Here is a 17,820-nt window from a genome sequence, read left to right on the forward strand (position 1 = left end):
CAAATGGAGCTGAATTTTGTCATGTGGTAATTATTTGGATAGGAAAGAGTGCCCAAAAAGTTTGGGAGCAATCAAGAAAAGATAAATGGCACTTCCTTGACAAAAGTGACATTCTGGACAGAATGAAAAATGAATATTCCTGAATTATTTTTGAAATGGGCAAGGAAGGGTTTCGACATATTTGTGGAACATATTGTCCAAAGACTTTATGAGAATTATTTGGGAATAAATGGCAAGGCAGAAATATAGGTTGCTTCACAACCTAGAGCAAACAGGGTTATTCCTTTAATAGAAAAAGGAATATTCCCAAGAAAAAGAATTTTGGGTTGGGCTAGATTAGAAATGGCATGATCTTGGGATAGATTTGGGAATGGTGAACCTCTTGGGAGAAGAAAGAAATAAAGATCTCCCAGGTTTCAAGTCCATAGAACCGCTCCAAAAGAAAAATTAGTTCAAAAACCAAATAAATCAAAAAGAAAAAGAAAGGGTCGAAAATCGGGGTGTTACAAATTTCATCTTGCTAGTCTTGTTTGATCCAACACCAATCTGCCCTTCACTCGTTCCATTTGGTGTGCAGTTTTCCCTCAAGATAGTGCTCCTTCATCCGCGTTCTTTGAATCCAAGTGACACTCCCGGAGAGAGCGTCGTTCTCGATTCAGGGGATGAAGAAGTGCCGGAACAGATTAAGATTGGGTGCCATCCCCAGGAAGTTCTCGTAGAGGTGTGCGTAAATGGACATGTAGCTGATAGCATTGGGAGCGAAATCTAGCAAGTGAAATCCGTAGGACTGCATGACCTGTACGAAAAAATTCTGAGAAGGGCGGGCAGAGCCCGCCATAGAAATACCCGGCAAAGAAGTGGAACTAGTTGTCCGCTGGACCAGCCAACCCCGGAAGGACTTCTGTAGCCGGATGATTGTCGGTCTTGCTCGACCAGACGTACGAATATCCATTGGTCAGATCGTCGGCCGGCAGCACCGGTGGAAAGACGGTGTTCTCCCGCCGCTGCCTCTCCCTCTCAAGCTTCTTCTTCTCCGCCTCTAGGTCCAGCGCCTTCTTCGATCTCTTTGGGACCATGGCGAATGCAGAGACGGAGGATTGAGGAATGGCGCGGTGGAGCGACGGTGAAAAGGAGCAGAGTGCTTTGTTCTTGCGCGAGCAAGAAGATGAAGGAGGCGACCGCTAGATTGGAAGCGAAGGGGGGGTAATTGAGCAGTGCCTCTCGTGGTTTCCTCTTTATGGGGAAGGCGCGGAGGTTGGCTCTTTTTCGTCCTACGTGGCTGCACTTTTCAGGCGCACTACCCCTAGCAACTGTTTCGTTCCACCTCTCCCACGTTCTGCGTTTAATGCGCGTCGTGGGGGCGTGGTAACAGAGAAGATTACAACAGTTATTCTCTGCCACGCGTGCATGTGCAATATTTGGGCCTAGCCCAATGACACCTCGCATGCGTGTATGGCCCAGGCCCGCGGGCTCCTGTCGATGTACTAAAATAGGGGTCCTTTAGTACCCTAGACCTTTGCACAAGCAGTTGCAGCCTTCAGGATGACAAGGGCTTGCCAGAGGATAGCTCAACCCAAGTCTCAATACTTGGGCACCAAGACCGTGAAGAAGACCTCCAGGCGGGTGATCGAAAAGTACAATGTTAGTACTGAAGATCAAGACTCCAATTGCCGGCAAGCTTCGTCCCGACAAGCCCAGACCCAGCAAGCTCCTTGCCGGAAAGTTCTCCCTCTCACCCTTCAGCCGCTCCACCTCATCGACCAGATGATGGCTTGTCAATATTAGGTGTCGAGCGGCAAGGCGTCCTAAGGGGAGGCAACAGGACGAGTGTCAGCATGTCAGATGCAGATCAACTTTATTGACACCCGTCTGGTAGACGTGTCAAGAAGATAGGCTCATCCACGTCGACGACATAGAAGGAGATACGCTTTTGCCAAAGGATGGCCACTAGCTCATAGTGCATTAAATGCCCCTGTCCTAGTCCGGCAAGATGAGGTTGGATAGCGTCGAGGCTACTATTCACATACATGTAATGACTATGTTGCCACTGTGGTGACCCCTTTTTGTCTATTAAAGGAGGCCCATGGCTACCTTGGCACGAGTCAACACGCTGCTCACACTTACACAGTAGTTGCACCTTGCTCACGTATTTCCGGCAAGCTGTGCTTGTAACTTGAGCCCCAAGCCAAACAACCTAAACAACCCAAGCACAGGAGTAGGGTCTTACGCCTCCACGGCTGCCCGAACCTGAGAAATCCTCACGCGTGTGCTGTTGGATTCGCTCTTTGCGCTCGTCGATAACCCCAACCAAAGTGCAAAGGGATCCTCGTTGGTCGTACTCCGACAGGCTATGAGCATGCGGATGAGGAAATGGATGATGTGCCAGAGCAGGAACGTCCTAGGGTTGATTGCAGGAAGTCTCTCTTCATGCAAGACTCGTAGGACATGCCTCCAGATGTCGCCTCAACCCAGGGTCAACTACCCGAGGGTCGTGCGGTGCTTAGCCCGACAACAGTGGTGGGCGAGGGTCTAGAAGGCTCACTACCTCAACCCAAGAAAAAGCAAAGGAAGAGGCCGCCGAGGAGAGGCTCTGCTGCCGCCAAAGCTTCTAGCAGCCAGTCGGTTCCACCGACCAATTTTGCAGACCGTGTACCGATCAAAGGTGCGGCGTTTATCCATGTTGCAGGCGAGCTGATCCTACCGCCAAAACCGCTAGAGGGCATATCAAGGGATCTCAGGAGACTGGATGACCATGTGTTGTCGACAGAGAAAAGCCTTCTCGCCTCAAAGGCTCCTGGATACCCGCTTTATGCGGTTCGTGTGCTTCAGGCCAAGTGGTACATCGATAGACTCCCCGTAGAGGTGTTCTTCCTGCGGTTTGATCACATCTTTGAGATGTTTCTCACAAGGCAGCTTGATTTTATAATCGCTTGCCTTTTTGTGCTACATACAAACTTCATCATCAGGAGAGACCAAATCTCGCAGATCTTGGTGGCGAATCCATACTACATGCATGAGTCCTTCTTGAGTCTCGGTGACTTTGAACGTCAAGCCGCTAGGGAGTACATCGAAGAGTTCATGATCAGAAATAAGGACAAGGAAACGGTTCTCCTACCTTATCATCCAATGTAAGTCATTGTCTGATAGCCCTTTTGTACATTTCAATCATTCCTTCACTCATATGGAGGCTAATTTGAGGTGTATTTTTTTGCGCGACGAGGGGCGCGCTATCCTTATCGTTCTTTCCCCATGAGTCTCCCACGCTGTGTATTTCGACTCATGCAGAAACTTCAAGAAGAAGGACTACACCCACATAATGAATATTCTTGATGGTGCTCTCCACGGCTTCAACATGAGGGGTAGCCACATCGAAGGAAACAAAGGAAGGGCGCGTCGGATTTTGGGCATAAAACTAACTTCTGTTGCGTCCATCAACCGATAGCAAGTAAGAAAGATGGATTCTACGTCCACCATCTCATGATGCAGTTCAGAAGGGGTTGCCAACATCTTCACATGACAACCAGAAACGATGAGCATATCCGCAAATGGGCAGAATCCTTAGGAGCCGAACTGGATTATAAACTCGGAGATGACTTCTTTCGCATCCAGAAGGACATTGCAATGATCATCATGAAAGAAGTCGTCGAAGAGAATGGGATATTCCACCATGGCCCTATATCGCGAGCTGACATCCAAACTTGCATAGGCCTACAACGTATGGACCTGACGTCTTTCATGAAGCTTGGGTGCATCCTCTTGGATCTGGATGGATGGAACTTCCAGTGATTGATGATGTGGATGATGATGTGTCGGTTGAATTTGTACTTTCTGTAGCGATGAAACTTTGTGATGTAAACGGTCCTGTTGAACTTGCGTAACGCTAGTTAATTAGTTTGCGTACGATGAACCTGCGTAGATTATGTTTACTACATGTTTCATCTATTTGCTAACTCTTTCTCTTCGTGTTGCTCAAGTATATTATGTTGCATCTCTCACAGGTACATAGGTCCTTGATGGCGAAGAAGTGCTATGCCGTGTACATTAGGAGGGTTCCCGGAGTGTACGATGAGTGGCGAGAGTGTCAGGCCCAAGTGTCAGGGTTCTCGGGCGGCAGCCAGAAAGGGTTCGATAGAAAACAAGAAGCGTAAACTAGTTACTCGAGGTTCACACTAGCACGAGAGAGGAATCAGAACCGGCGCCTCATGTACTGCATAATTCCTCTCTTGCTCATAGTGGTAGTTGTTGTAGGGTGGAACCCTAGATGGAGATCGTTCACGAATTGGAGGGGAAGTCCCCAAGAACAAGAACACAAAGGGGGAAAACAAGAGGAACACTCAAATTGACTTGATCCAATCACACATGTGCTAGATCCAATTACACAAAGTGGGATACAAAGGTCCAAATCCAACACAAGAAGATACAAGAGGTAACTAGTTCATCCCAATCCTATGAGGAAAGAGGTCTTGATGTTGATCCTATGATGGGGATCCTTCTCCAAGAGGAGGCCTTAATATCCAAAAGAGGATCTTCTCCCTTAGGAGGTCATGATCTCCAAGAGGAGGAAGATGAGCAAAGCTCTCTCAATATCTCACATATACTTTGCTATCCTCTCTAATGAGCTAGGGGATGAGTTTATATAGGCTAGGGATGAAATAAGAGGAAAACGGGGGTACAGGGTCATTTGACCCTAAGTGCACTGATACGTCCATTTTGCATCATGTTTTCTTGCTTTTTGGAGTAATTCTAATGCCTTTTCTCTCATAATTTGCAAGGTACACACAAAGAGGGAGAATTCCGGCAGCTGGAAATCTGGACCTGGAAAAGTTACGTCAGGCTACCTATTCTGCACAACTCCAAACAAGCTGAAACTTCACGGAGATTTTTTATGGAATATTTAAGAATTATTAGAGCAAATAACTACCAGAGGGGGCCCACCAGGTGGGCACAACCCACCTGGGTGCGCCAGGGAGCCCAGGCGCGCCCTGGTGGGTTGTGCTCACCCAGGCCCACCTCCGGTGCCCATTTTCTGGTATATAGGTCATTTTGACCTAGAAAAAATTAGGAGAGGACTTTCAGGACGGAGCGCCGCCGTCTCAAGGCGGAACTTGCGCAGGAGCACTTTTGCGCTCCGATGGAGCGATTCCGCCGGGGGAACTTCCCTCCCAGAGGGGAAAATCATCGTCGTCATCATCACCAACAACTCTCCCATCTTGGGGAGGGCAATCTCCATCAACATCTTCAACAGCACCATCTCGTCTAAAACCCTAGTTCATCTCTTGTGTTCAATCTTGTTACCAGAACTATAGATTGGTGCTTGTGGGTGACTAGTAGTGTTGATCTTGTAGTTGATTACTATATGGTTTATTTGGTGGAAGATTATATGTTCAGATCCATTATGCTATTTAATACCCCTCTGATCTTGAGCATGTTTATCATTTATGAGTAGTTACTTTTGTTCTTGAGGTCGCGGGAGAAATCATGTTGCAAGTAATCATGTAAATTTGATATTTGTTCGATATTTTGATAGTATGTATGTTGTTATTCCCTTGGTGGTGTCATGTGAACATCGACTACATGACACTTCACCATATTTGGCCCTAAGGGAATGCATTGTGGAGTAGCAATTAGATGATGGGTTGCGAGAGTGACAGAAGCTTAAACCCCAGTTTATGCGATATTCTATAAGGGACCGATTGGATCCACAAGTTTAATGCTATGGTTAGAATTTATTCTAAATACTTTTATCGTAGTTGCGGATGCTTGCGGGAGGGTTAATCATAAGTAGGAGGTTTATTCAAGTAAGAACAGCACCTAAGCACCGGTCCACCCACATATCAAATTATCAAAGTAGCGAACACGAATTAAACCAACATGATGAAAGTGAGTAGATGAAATTCCCATGTACCCTCAAGAACGCTTTGCTTATCATAAGAGACCGTTTTGGCATGTCCTTTGCCTCAGAAGGATTGGGCTACCTTGCTGCACTTTTCTTACTAATATCGTTACTTGCTCATTACAAATTATCTTGCTATCGAACTACTCTGCTACTTACAATTTTAGCACTTGCAGACATTACCTTACTGAAAACTACTTGTCATTTCATTCTGCTCCTCGTTGGGTTCGACACTCTTACTTATCGAAAAGAGCTACAATTGATCCCCTATACTTGTGGGTCATCAAGGCTATTTTCTGGCGCCGTTGCCGGGGAGTAAAGCGCCTTTGGTAAGTGGAATTTGGTATCGAAACATTTATATAGTGTGCTGAAATTTATTGTCACTTGTTACTATGGAAAACAATTCTTTGAGGGGTTTGTTCCGGGGTATCTTCACCTTGTCCGGAACCACAATTAGCTACCCCTCAACCTACTGCACCTACTGAAAATATTGAATATGAAATTCCTTCGAGTATGATAGAACAACTGCTAGCTAATCCTTATGCAGGAGATGGAACCGAACATCCTGATATGCACTTGATATATGTAGAACAAATTTGTGGATTGTTTAAGCTTGCAGGTTTACCCGGCGATGAAGTTATGAAAAAGGTTTTCCCTTATCTTTGAAGGGAAAAGCATTGGCATGGTATAGGCTATGCGATGATATTGGATCATGGAATTGGAATCATTTGAAATTGGAGTTCCATCAAAAAAATTATCCTATGCATCTAGTTAATCGTGATCGGAATTATATATATATAATTTTTGGCCTCGTGAAGGAGAAAGTATCGCTCTAGCTTGGGGGAGGCTTAAGTCAATGTTATATTCATGCCCCAATCATGAGCTCTCAAGAGAAATTATTATCCAGAATTTTTATGGTCGGCTTTCTCGTAATGATGAAACCATGCTTGATACTTCTTGTGCTGGTTCTTTTATGAAGAATACTATTGAGTTCCGGTGGGATAATTTGGAAAGAATTAAACACAACTCTGAAGATTGGGAGCTCGACGAAGGTAAAGATTCAGGTATTAAACATAAGTATGATTGTGTTAAATCTTTTATGAATACCGATGCTTTTCAAAAGTTTAGCACTAAATATGGACTTGACTCTGAGATAGTAGCCTCCTTTTGTGAATCATTTGCTACTCATGTTGAACTCCCTAAAGATATCACCCACCTAGTAAAGAAGAAATTAAAGAACCGGTACCAGCGAAAGAAGAAACTATACTTTATAATGTTGATCCAGTTGTCCCTTCTGGTTATATTGAGAAACCACCTTTTCCAGTTAGGATAAAGGAACATGCTAAAGTTTCAACTGTGGTTAACAAAATGATGAGGACATGACTACCTTGGATACGACCAAAAATATTGCATACATGCATATTTGTCCGGTGATTTCTAGTGCAAACTATTCAATAATCTATTTATGTTATCCAGAAAAAAAATACTTCACACACTTTTGTGTTTTGTCTAATTGCAGGTGTATGGGACATTTGTACAATCCACATATGAAGATAAGGGAAAATGAGAAGTTTAGGTTCTGTTCAAAAAGTCCTCTCATGTCACTTTTGGGCCAACAGAAGATAGAGTCCAAGTCTCTCACGGTCTGGATTCAGATTCGGACTACACAGACATACCTGACTCAAAACGCCAACAACTTTTTCATACGGACTCCGAATTGGGTGATTCTTTTTTTGTTGAAAAGTAGATTTCGTGCTCCTTCCAATCCAGTTGGATTCACCTTCAAATTCATCCGGAGCATTGAGATATCGAAGAAACAATCTGACGCTGCAGCAGAATCTGAGTCAAACAACAAGTCCAAAGGTGTTGCATCATCTCCACTTGGGCCCATGAGCCTTGTACGACCTAGGGTTAGTTTTAGGCTACCTTGGGACGTCCTTCCACCTCCTTGGCCGCCACCCCTTGCTCCTATATAAGTAGATCCATCTAGTAGCTTTTTCCTTGGGATTTATTTAGTTAAAAGTTAGCCATTGCAACTTGGTGTACTTCGTTTGTGTCCAACGACCAGACCAAGACCGCTTTCGGATCCCCACCTTTATCAATACTTCATCTATATTCGCAATATTCTGATTGCATTATCATATTCTTGCTTGTTCTTCGATTGTGTGCAGGAATAGACCTTCGTGGTCAGGTTGATCATGCTCCGGCGTGGTCAATAACCTCTCGGAGTTGGTTTAGCGATTGCTAAGGCGCAACGTCTTGCACATTTGTAGTCGGATCGTCAAAGTCGACTCCACCAAATCGATAGTTATCATCTCATCGAAAGTTCGGGACCCTCGCCTCTATCAAGTGGTATCAGTTTTCAGGTTGCTCGGTGAGAATTTCCAGTTTTTACTAGATTAGATTTATTTTCTTACCTATTGTCCAAGAAAAAGCCACATAAAAAAGTTAGATCTATTCATCCTTTGTCCAAGCCAGTCTGAGCCTTTGCAATTTTCTTTTCATTGCTTGCATAGTTGAATTATCGGTTGCATCGTTGTGTCGAGTTGCTGGTCTTAGTGTCTAGTTCGTTTAGAGTTTCGAGTTCTGTTCACATTAGTCACGCCGCCGCTGCATCATTATCCCTTCCGCTGTCCACCACCCATCCATCAATTTCCTGTACGTGCTACCCATCGTTCATTGTCATAATCATAGTTGAGATCGTTCACATCTTCGCTTGATCCAATCTGCATCTTATCTTGTTTGTTTTGGAAAGAGGGAGAGAGAAAAAAAAGACAGAGAAAAAGAAAGAGAAAAAATAAAAAAAAAGTCAGAGAAAAAGAGAGAGAAAGAAAAAAAGAAAAAATGCGTGAGGAAAAAAAAGAGAGAAGAAAAAAAAACAAAATTCCGGATCTATCTAGACTCAATCTCGTAGTTGAATTCGGATTGGAATCTGTTTTGTGCACTGTTCGGTAAAACAGGCATAACTTCCTCATACGAAGTCCGTTTTGGCTCCGCGAGTTACTCAAATGGAAGCTAGTGACGAGCCGCATCTAAATAGTTGCGTAGGCTAGTTCAATATTTGGCACCTCAAAATCGGCTTCTCCATAGGTCGTTTTGCCCTCCGAAGTTCGTGAATACAGCCTATTCTAGTTTTTCAAGCCAGTTTTAGAATTTTTTTGACTCCTCATATCAACTCGGAATTGAGTGATTCTTTTTGAGTTTGAAAGCTTGAGTCAATGCCATTCTTGAGAAAATTTACTAGAAAATTAGCACAAAATTTTCCAGAGAAAAGTTGGAGAGAAAGTTGTTGATATAACTTGCTTGGGTGTGGTTTCACATCATTATCTTTACTGCTATTGTGATCTTCACTTATATCTTGCTGTCCATAGCTACTTCATATCCTTTATTGATGCTAGTTGTGCTATGCCGTGACCTCATTAGTGTTCTAGGCTCGCGTCTCTAGTTCCGGTCTAGCCTAGGACCAGCACAGTACCGTCGTTGAACGTTTATTCAACATTGCATCTCTGAATTGATTATTGCTAATCTTTTTCTACCATATATTCAAGCCTTCCAAGCTCCACATATTTCTACACCGTGTATACGTACGTTCCCCTGCAATCGCTTTACTCAATCTTCGGAGTTATTTGACACCGCTGGTTGCCTGTTACGACCTGCTGCTTGGTAAGAACTTGTAAGATATTGATATTTGCTTTACTGTGAGCGCTTTACCACCACATCCTAGTAGTTCATAGGAACATTATCCTTGAATTTTGTTTCTTTTTTCTACTAATCATGACAGGTTCCGGAGATAGAAGTTCTTGGATGACGGATACATCTTTACCATCACAAGAGGTGGGACAACACACACAAGCACATGGTCAGGTTATCTCTTTACCGTCATTTGAGGGTAGATTTAATCCTGCTATTTATCTAGCTTGGGAGCTTGAAGTAGAACAAGTTTTTAGTCACCATGACTTTTCTGAACTTGAGCGAGTACGAGTTGCCACTAGAGCATTTACTGGTTTTGCTTCTGTTTGGTGGAGTGTGCATTGTAAGAAAAACATTGATAACCAACCCACAACTTGGAAAGATTTGAAAGATGTAATGAGACAACAATTTTTCCCTCCTTACTATCGTCATGAATTGCTTCGCAAATTTGAACAATTTAAACAAGGCAACAACACTGTACATGCTTACTACCAAGAGTTCAAATCTTATATGCATCATTGTGACATAGAAGAACCCGAGGATGATAACCATGATATTCGTGCAAGATTTCGGTATATTCCTCGTTGCATTACTGTTATGTATGTTCACGCTTGTACCTTTGAGAGACAGATAGAGGAGGATGCATTGGGTGACTACAACAACTACTATTCCAATTCATGCTCATCACCATCGGTTGGTTCCTACACCATTGCACCTACTAGAGCAGCCACACCTTAGATTGTGAGTGCGACATCATCTCAAGTGTTTGGTACATTGTCATTGTCCATACCTACATCAGCTACATCTTTGCGACAAGGTAACAATAAAGGTATTGATGATATAACTTCACATGAGAATGATGCATGCCTAATTAACTTAAATACATCATGTGCTGAGTTACCTGTTGATTTGAGCATGCCACCTATTTTAGAGAATCATCTTACTGTCATGAATGCATCATGTGATCAAACAACTAAAATACCAACAATTTTGAGTGCGCCCATTGAATTAACTATTGATGTCAAAGAACCATGTGAATCAGGAAATAAATCAGATTTGGATCAAATACATTTTAAAATAATTGTGCAATGTTTAATCATTTTGATATGACCTCTAATCTTGGTGATCATTCTGTGTCAAATAACTTATTGCATGTTTTCTTATTTAAGCACGTTGTAGCATGTAAATTTGATGCACGTGAGGTTTATTCACCAATGTTGGGATGGTTTAATGGTGAATATTGTCAATCGTTTGATATGAATAAGAGTTTCACTTATATGTCCAAACTGAGTTGCAATATTTTCATGCCTTCTACTTATGATAATATTTTGGCTTTATATTTTATGATCTATGAAAGTTACTTATGTATACATGTGTCATATGTGCAAAAATCAAGGGAAGTAAAAATGGATGACATATACATATACAACATGTACACTTTGTCTTTTTTGTTAGCCACATTTCAGATTAAGCAACGCCGAGGACGGCTTTGTTTTCAAGAAGGGGAGGATGATGAGGACATGACTACCTTGGATACGACCAAAAATATTGCATACATGCATATTTGTCAAGTGATTTCTAGTGCAAACTATTCAATAATCTATTTATGTTATCCAGAACAAAAATACTTCACACACTTTTCTGTTTTGTCTAATTGCAGGTGTATGGGACATTTGTACAATCCACATATGAAGATAAGGGAAAAGGAGAAGTTTAGGTTCTGTTCAAAAAGTCCTCTCACGTCACTTCTGGGCCAACAGAAGATAGTGTCCAAGTCTCTCACGTTCTGGATTCAGATTCGGACTGCACAGACATACCTGACTCAAAACGCCAACAACTTTTTTATATGGACTCTGAATTGGGTGATTCTTTTTTTGTCGAAAAGTAGATTTCGTGCTCTTTCGAATCCAATTGGATTCACCTTCAAATTCATCCGGAGCATTGAGATATCGATGAAACAATCTGACGCCGTAGGAGAATCCGAGTCAAACAACAAGCCCAAAGGTGTTGCATCACCTCCACTTGGGCCCATGAGCCTTGTACGACCTAGGGTTAGTTTTAGGCTGCCTTGGGACGTCCTTCCACCTCCTTGGCCACCACCCCTTGCTCCTATATAAGTAGATCCGTCTAGTAGCTTTTTCCTTGGGATTTATTTAGTTAAAAGTTAGCCATTGCAAGTTGGTGTACTTCGTTTGTGTCCAACGACCAGACCAAGACCGCTTTCGGATCCCCACCTTTATCAATACTTCATCTATATTCGCAATATTCAGATTGCATTATCATATTCTTGCTTGTTCTTCGACTGCGTGCAGGAATAGACCTTCGTGGTCAGGTTGATCGTGCTCCGGCGTGCTCAATAACCTCTCGGAGTTGGTTTAGCGATTGCTAAGGCGCAACGTCGTGCACGTTTATAGTCGGATCGTCAAAGTCGACTCCACCAAATCGATAGTTATCATCTCATCAAAAGATTGGGACACCCGTTGCCTCTATCACAAAAGCTATATTAGAACACCTAAGCCTGATGAACAAATCAAAGTAGAACCTAGCGTTGCTATTGTTAAAGATCTCTTGGAAGAAGATATGGATGGGCATGTTATTTATTTTTGTGAAGAAGCTGCTAGAATTGCTAATCCTGATAAAAGGGATAAACATAGACCTGTTGTGGGCATTGTCATGGTTCTAAGTCTGACAGTAGAATAGGGGGTATGTAGGAGGAGGCAAGATCCTAGCTACGATGTGGTTGTGCACGCAAGATTTACGAGTTCAGGCCCTTCCCGGAGGAAGTAACAACCCTACGTCTCGGTGCCCGGAGGCGGTCGACTGGATCATGCGTGAAGTTATAGGGGGTGCGAACCCTTGTGCCAGTGGAGGGGGGTGGCTTATATAGAGTGCGCCAGGACCCCAGCTGATGTAGGGTGGAACCCTAGATGGCCGATGTTTCATGAAAGGAGCGGATCCCTACGAAGAACGTGATGAACACGAGGGGAAACACGAGAGGAACACGAGAGAAATCACTCAACCAACAAGAATAGATCACACATGCGCTAGATCGATGAACACAAAGGTAAGATACAAGATCCAAAGCCAACAACGGACGATACAAATGGTAACCGGTTCTTCTCCGTGAGGAGGTCTTGAATCCACGAGGGGATCTTCCCGTGAGGGGTCTTGAATCCAAGGAGGATCTTCTCCGTAGAGGGGCCGCAGTCTCTCTCGTGGAGTAGATCCGATATGGATGAGCAAAGCTCTATCTCTAAATGAGCTAATCCTTTGCTAACCCTAGAAAGATGGAGGAGAAAGAGTATATATAGTCTAGGGGGTCGAAGGGGTACACGGGCCTCGGCCCTTACTGTGCGCAGACAGGGGTGGCCGGATGTCCGGGCGACGAGCCAGATGTCCGGGGCTTCAGGAGGGGCCGGATGTACGGGCTGGGGGCCGGATGTCCGGGCTGGAGGGTAAAACTTCTGGATGTCTTCTGTCGTTGATGCCGGATTTCCGGGGGAAGGGTCGGATGTCCGGGCTTTGGCGAGGCGCTGGATGTCCGGGGCTGGCGCCGATGTCCGGCCGCTGATGCTGTTGGCCGTCTGTTGGTGCAGCTCCTTGGCGGCTGCACAGGCGCCGGATGTCCGCCCTTTGGCCCGGATGTCCGGCCGCTGTAGCTTCAGCAGCTCCGTCTTCTTCCGTCGTCGCTTCCAGGCCTCCCTCGCGGATGGTGTAGTTGTACCTTGGCACTTGCACTCCTCCTCGTCGTCCGTAGTGTTCCGACAATACCTATGCATGCACACGAGTGGAGTGTCAAGTAGTATACCATCCTCGAAGGGGTCAAGTGAGCACATGTAAACGAGATGATTCACCTTTGCGTATGTGAAGTAGATGTCGCACGTGTCACTCGCCGAATGGACTCTTGACATGGTGATGTCCATAGGATGCTCCGCATCATCTCCCCTCCCTTGGGAAAGATCCGACCTCGGATCGAAAACCAAATCACCATGGAAAAGAGATGGCTTCGCCGTGTAGAAGTGGACGTTCACCAAGTACGTGTCATCTTGAAGCTCGAAATGGGCACTCTCCAATGTCGCACCGTCTTGTGATTCCTTCAAAAGGAGTAAGGACAACAAACACTTGGAAAAACAAATGTGGCTAGCGTTAGTGCAAAACCAAGCATTCAAGAGGTGATTCACCAAACAAGTGTCGTCATCATGCAAAGCATATGGTGTGACAAAGGATTGAGACATGGCATGTAAGTATATCAATCGAGCACAAGCAAAGATATCATGGGGGCAAGCATGTAAATTGGAGGTAGAGATGTAAATATGTGTGTCAAGAGAATAAGCATCTACCTCTCGTTCATAGCAAGCATGGGCAAAGCGCTCAATGAAAGGTCTATGGTAGGCATAGGAATCATTCACGACACCTAAGAAGATGAGATGCCTAAACACATGGGTTGAGTGTAAGACAATCCAAGCATAATGTGCATAGGGTGTAGTGAACATAGTGTGGCACTCAACACAATAGAAAGAGCAATTGTTCATCATGTGTGAGGCAATCAAGTCAATCATGTGACAAGCAATGGGACATGGCATATGTGAAGGGATGACATTGTTGCAACCAAACATATGAGAGGAGCAAGTAATCCAAGAATTGGATGCAACACACAAGGCATATATATCATGATGCATGGGACGGTGAAAATGACAAGTCGAAGCAAGATCTCTATCAAGTGTGCAATCAAGTGGGCCAAGATGAACAATAAGTCTCATGGTGCAAGCAACACAAGTAGTATGATCCGCAATATCCATGCTCAAGAAAGATATCACCTTGATGGCGTGTCCTTGTGCATTCTTCACAATGCCGAAGTGGTAGGAAAGGTGGCGTAGAAACGAGTCGTGGTCGAATGTATGAGGCTCGCTCTCAAGAGCTCGAATGGTCAACTCACGTGAAGCGGAAGTCGACACAAAGTCCAAGTATCCTACACATGCACACAACAAAACAAAGAACGTATGCGCATGGTAGATAAACACATCATCCATCATGATGGTTCTCTTCTCTTGCACATAACCATTAGAAGCACAAGCGCACGAATAATATGATGCAACAATGGCAATATTCATGGCACTAGGTATATGGTGCAAAGAGGTAATGATGAGGACATCAATACCATTGTTACACCCACAGCCCCTGCTGCTATACATACTGGACCAATTACTAGAGCTCGCGCACGCCAATTAAATTACCAGGTACTTTCGTTTCTTGGTAATGATTCTAATGTTCATGAGAATATGATGCTGCCTAAATTGGATACATTTGTTTTGCTTACAAATGAAGGGCCTAGCTTTGAGAAGGATGAACATTGGAGCAAGAACAACAATGGAGATGATGGCATGCACATGGGGGACAAGAACGAAGTTACAAGTGATGATTTCAGGACATTGAAGCCACCATAATGCGTGCATGAAGCCTTGGACGAAATATACAAGATGCTACTTCATAACTTTGAGGCTATTCTAGGTGCTGCGTCACCTTATTATTGGGCCAGCCCATGTAATTTCGAAATACTTGAGTATAGGCTATTTTTAGAGTCCGTATGTGTGGGGAAACAAGAGATAGGATTGGTTTCGGACCCCTTCCCCAAGGGCCACGAAATTCCCCCCTCTTCCTCCATATATACAGCCCTTAGGGCGTCGTTTAGACTTTGGGTTTTGTTTAGATTAAAAGTTCGCCATAGCTGCAACTTCGCGTACTTCGTTTGTGTTCAACGACCAGACAAAGGCGTCACAGAACCCCACCTTGATCAATAAAGCTTTCATCTTATATTCGCAATATCCAGATTGCAATCTCAGTTTCTTGCTTGTTCCTCGTTTGCTCACAGGAAACAGACCCTCGTGGTCAGGTTGAACGTGCTCCGGCGTGGTCAATAACCTCTCGGAGTTGGTTTAGCGATTGCTAAGGCGCGACGTCATCGCACATTCGTAGTCGGATCGTCAAAGTCGACTTCCACCAAAACGATATCCATCATCTCATCGAAAGACGGGACACCTTTGCCTCTATCAAGTGGTATCAAATTTCCAGGCTGCTCGGTGAGATTTTACAGTTTTTCGTAGTTTAGATCGAGTCTGTTCTTCATACCTACAGTCCACGAAAAAGCCACAAAAAAAAGTCTGGAGACCCCCGGGCAGTTTTTAGTCCAAAATTTGGGCGACCAAAAATATTTTTTCCCTATCCTTTTTTTAGGTCCCGGGGAGTGTTTTGAGACACTCGCCATCATAGTGATTTTTTGTCGCACTTTTTCATCGTCGCTGCCCTGATTTCCGAAAAAAAATAGTCAAATTTTTTTTGTGCCTATCCTGTCAGTTTGACCTGGGAAGAGTTTTGAGACACTCGTCATTATAATGTTTTTCCGCAAAAAAAAGAGGAGCGCGAAAAAAAAGAGCAAAAAAAAATTCCAGAGTGTGCTTTTCCCTTGTTTAAGTGCAGCGCCGTGATTTTGTTAGTGTTCTAGGCTCGCGTCTCTAGCACTGTCTAGCCTAGGACCAGCACAGTACCGTCGTTGAGCGTTTATTCAACTTTGCATCTCTGAATTGATTATTTCTGACCAATTTTGCTACCATATTATAAGCCTTCCCAGCTCCACATACATCTACATCGTGCGTTTGACTCTCCCTGGTAATCGCTCTATCCAAGCTTTGAGAGTTTTGACTACAACGGTTGCCGATCACCACCTGCTGCTGGGTAAGAACTGGTAAGAATTTGAGATTCGCTTGAAGGATTTGTGACACACCACCATCACCACCACTTCCTAGTAGTCTGTAGGATCATATTCTTTTGTGTTTCTATTGCTGCTAACCATGCCAGGATCACAAGCCGCTAAGACTGATTGGGAGAACATGACGAACAAGGAGTTGCATGATAAATTTCAGCAAATGATGAGTGGCCAGGTGGGAGATGTGCTAAACAGATTTGAAGAGGCTATGGAGAAGATAGATGCCGTGGAGAAGTCGTTCGAGACAAAGCTGGATAACAAGTTTACTGAATTACTTAAGCGTCTTCCCCAACCACCACCGGCTGCATATGTCGCACCTCTACAACAACAACAACCACATCTCCAACGCCGCCTTCCAAATCAAGTAGGACGAGCACAGCGCATTCCAATTGAGACTGGTCAAAATTCGGGTGCCGCTGCACCTACTGTTGATGCTTCTTTGGCTCCTGCTCCTGCGGCGGCTGAGGAGGATGACGATTATGCGGGCGATTATGAGGATGAGGTTGATCAAAATCAGAACTACGTGCAGCCACCAGCACCACCACCAGCAGGTCGACCTCAGGTATATATTCGCAACGGTAGGCCAGCACCACCACCTCAGGTACGAGATCATGACCATCTCCCTAAACTGAAATTGAATATTCCACCATTTGAGGGTAGATACATTCCTGATATATATCTTACTTGGGAGTTAGAAACTGAACAACGATTTACATGTTTACAATATCCTGAGGAGAGACGTGTTCCTGCTGCTGTTTGTGCTTTCACTAGCTTTGCATGTGTTTGGTGGTCTGAACATTGTAGATTATATCCTGTTCCAGCTACTTGGGCTGCTTTGAAAACTGCTATGCGTACTCGTTGGGTTCCACCATATTATCAACGTGAATTACTTCAAAAATTGCAGCTCTTAAGACAAGGGAAAAATTCTGTAGAAGAATATTATCAGGAATTACAAACTGGCATGATTAGACGTGGTATTGTTGAGGAGAATGAAGCTATGCTTGCACGTTTTATGGGTGGATTAGATAAAGAGATTCAAACCATTCTAGAGTATAAGGATTATAATAATATCACTCGTTTATTCCATCTTGCTTGTAAAGCTGAACGTGAAGTGCAGGATCGACACGCATTGGCGCGAACTAACTTTTCTGCAGGTCGACCTTCATCATGGACACCACGTGCATCCTCTACTTCCACTTCACCATCACCTCCATCAGGTGCCACCTCCAGCCGTGATACAAGAAAGGAGGCACAACCACCACTCTCTGCCAAGAGCGCACCTGCCGGGCCTGTGCAGAGCTCTTCTTCTTCCATGGCGTCAACAGGGCACACAAGTGATATTATTTGTCGTCGTTGTAAGGGAAGAGGACATTTTGCGAGAGAATGCAAATCTCAGCGTGTGATGATTGCTACTGAGGATGGTGGGTATGAGTCCGCTAGTGACTATGATGAGGAGACTTTGGCCATTATTACCCGT

At 44.2% G+C, this 17,820-nt stretch overlaps 1 pseudogene; it reads right to left on the reverse strand.

The window, feature by feature from the left end:
* Positions 1 to 1,076, reverse strand: part of LOC123076255 (inactive LRR receptor-like serine/threonine-protein kinase BIR2) — a 32,702-nt pseudogene extending 31,626 nt beyond the window's left edge.
* Between the last annotated feature and the right edge of the window lie 16,744 nt (positions 1,077 to 17,820).

Source organism: Triticum aestivum, chromosome 3D, assembly GCF_018294505.1.
Source record: "Triticum aestivum cultivar Chinese Spring chromosome 3D, IWGSC CS RefSeq v2.1, whole genome shotgun sequence".
Classification (NCBI taxonomy): domain Eukaryota; kingdom Viridiplantae; phylum Streptophyta; class Magnoliopsida; order Poales; family Poaceae; genus Triticum; species Triticum aestivum.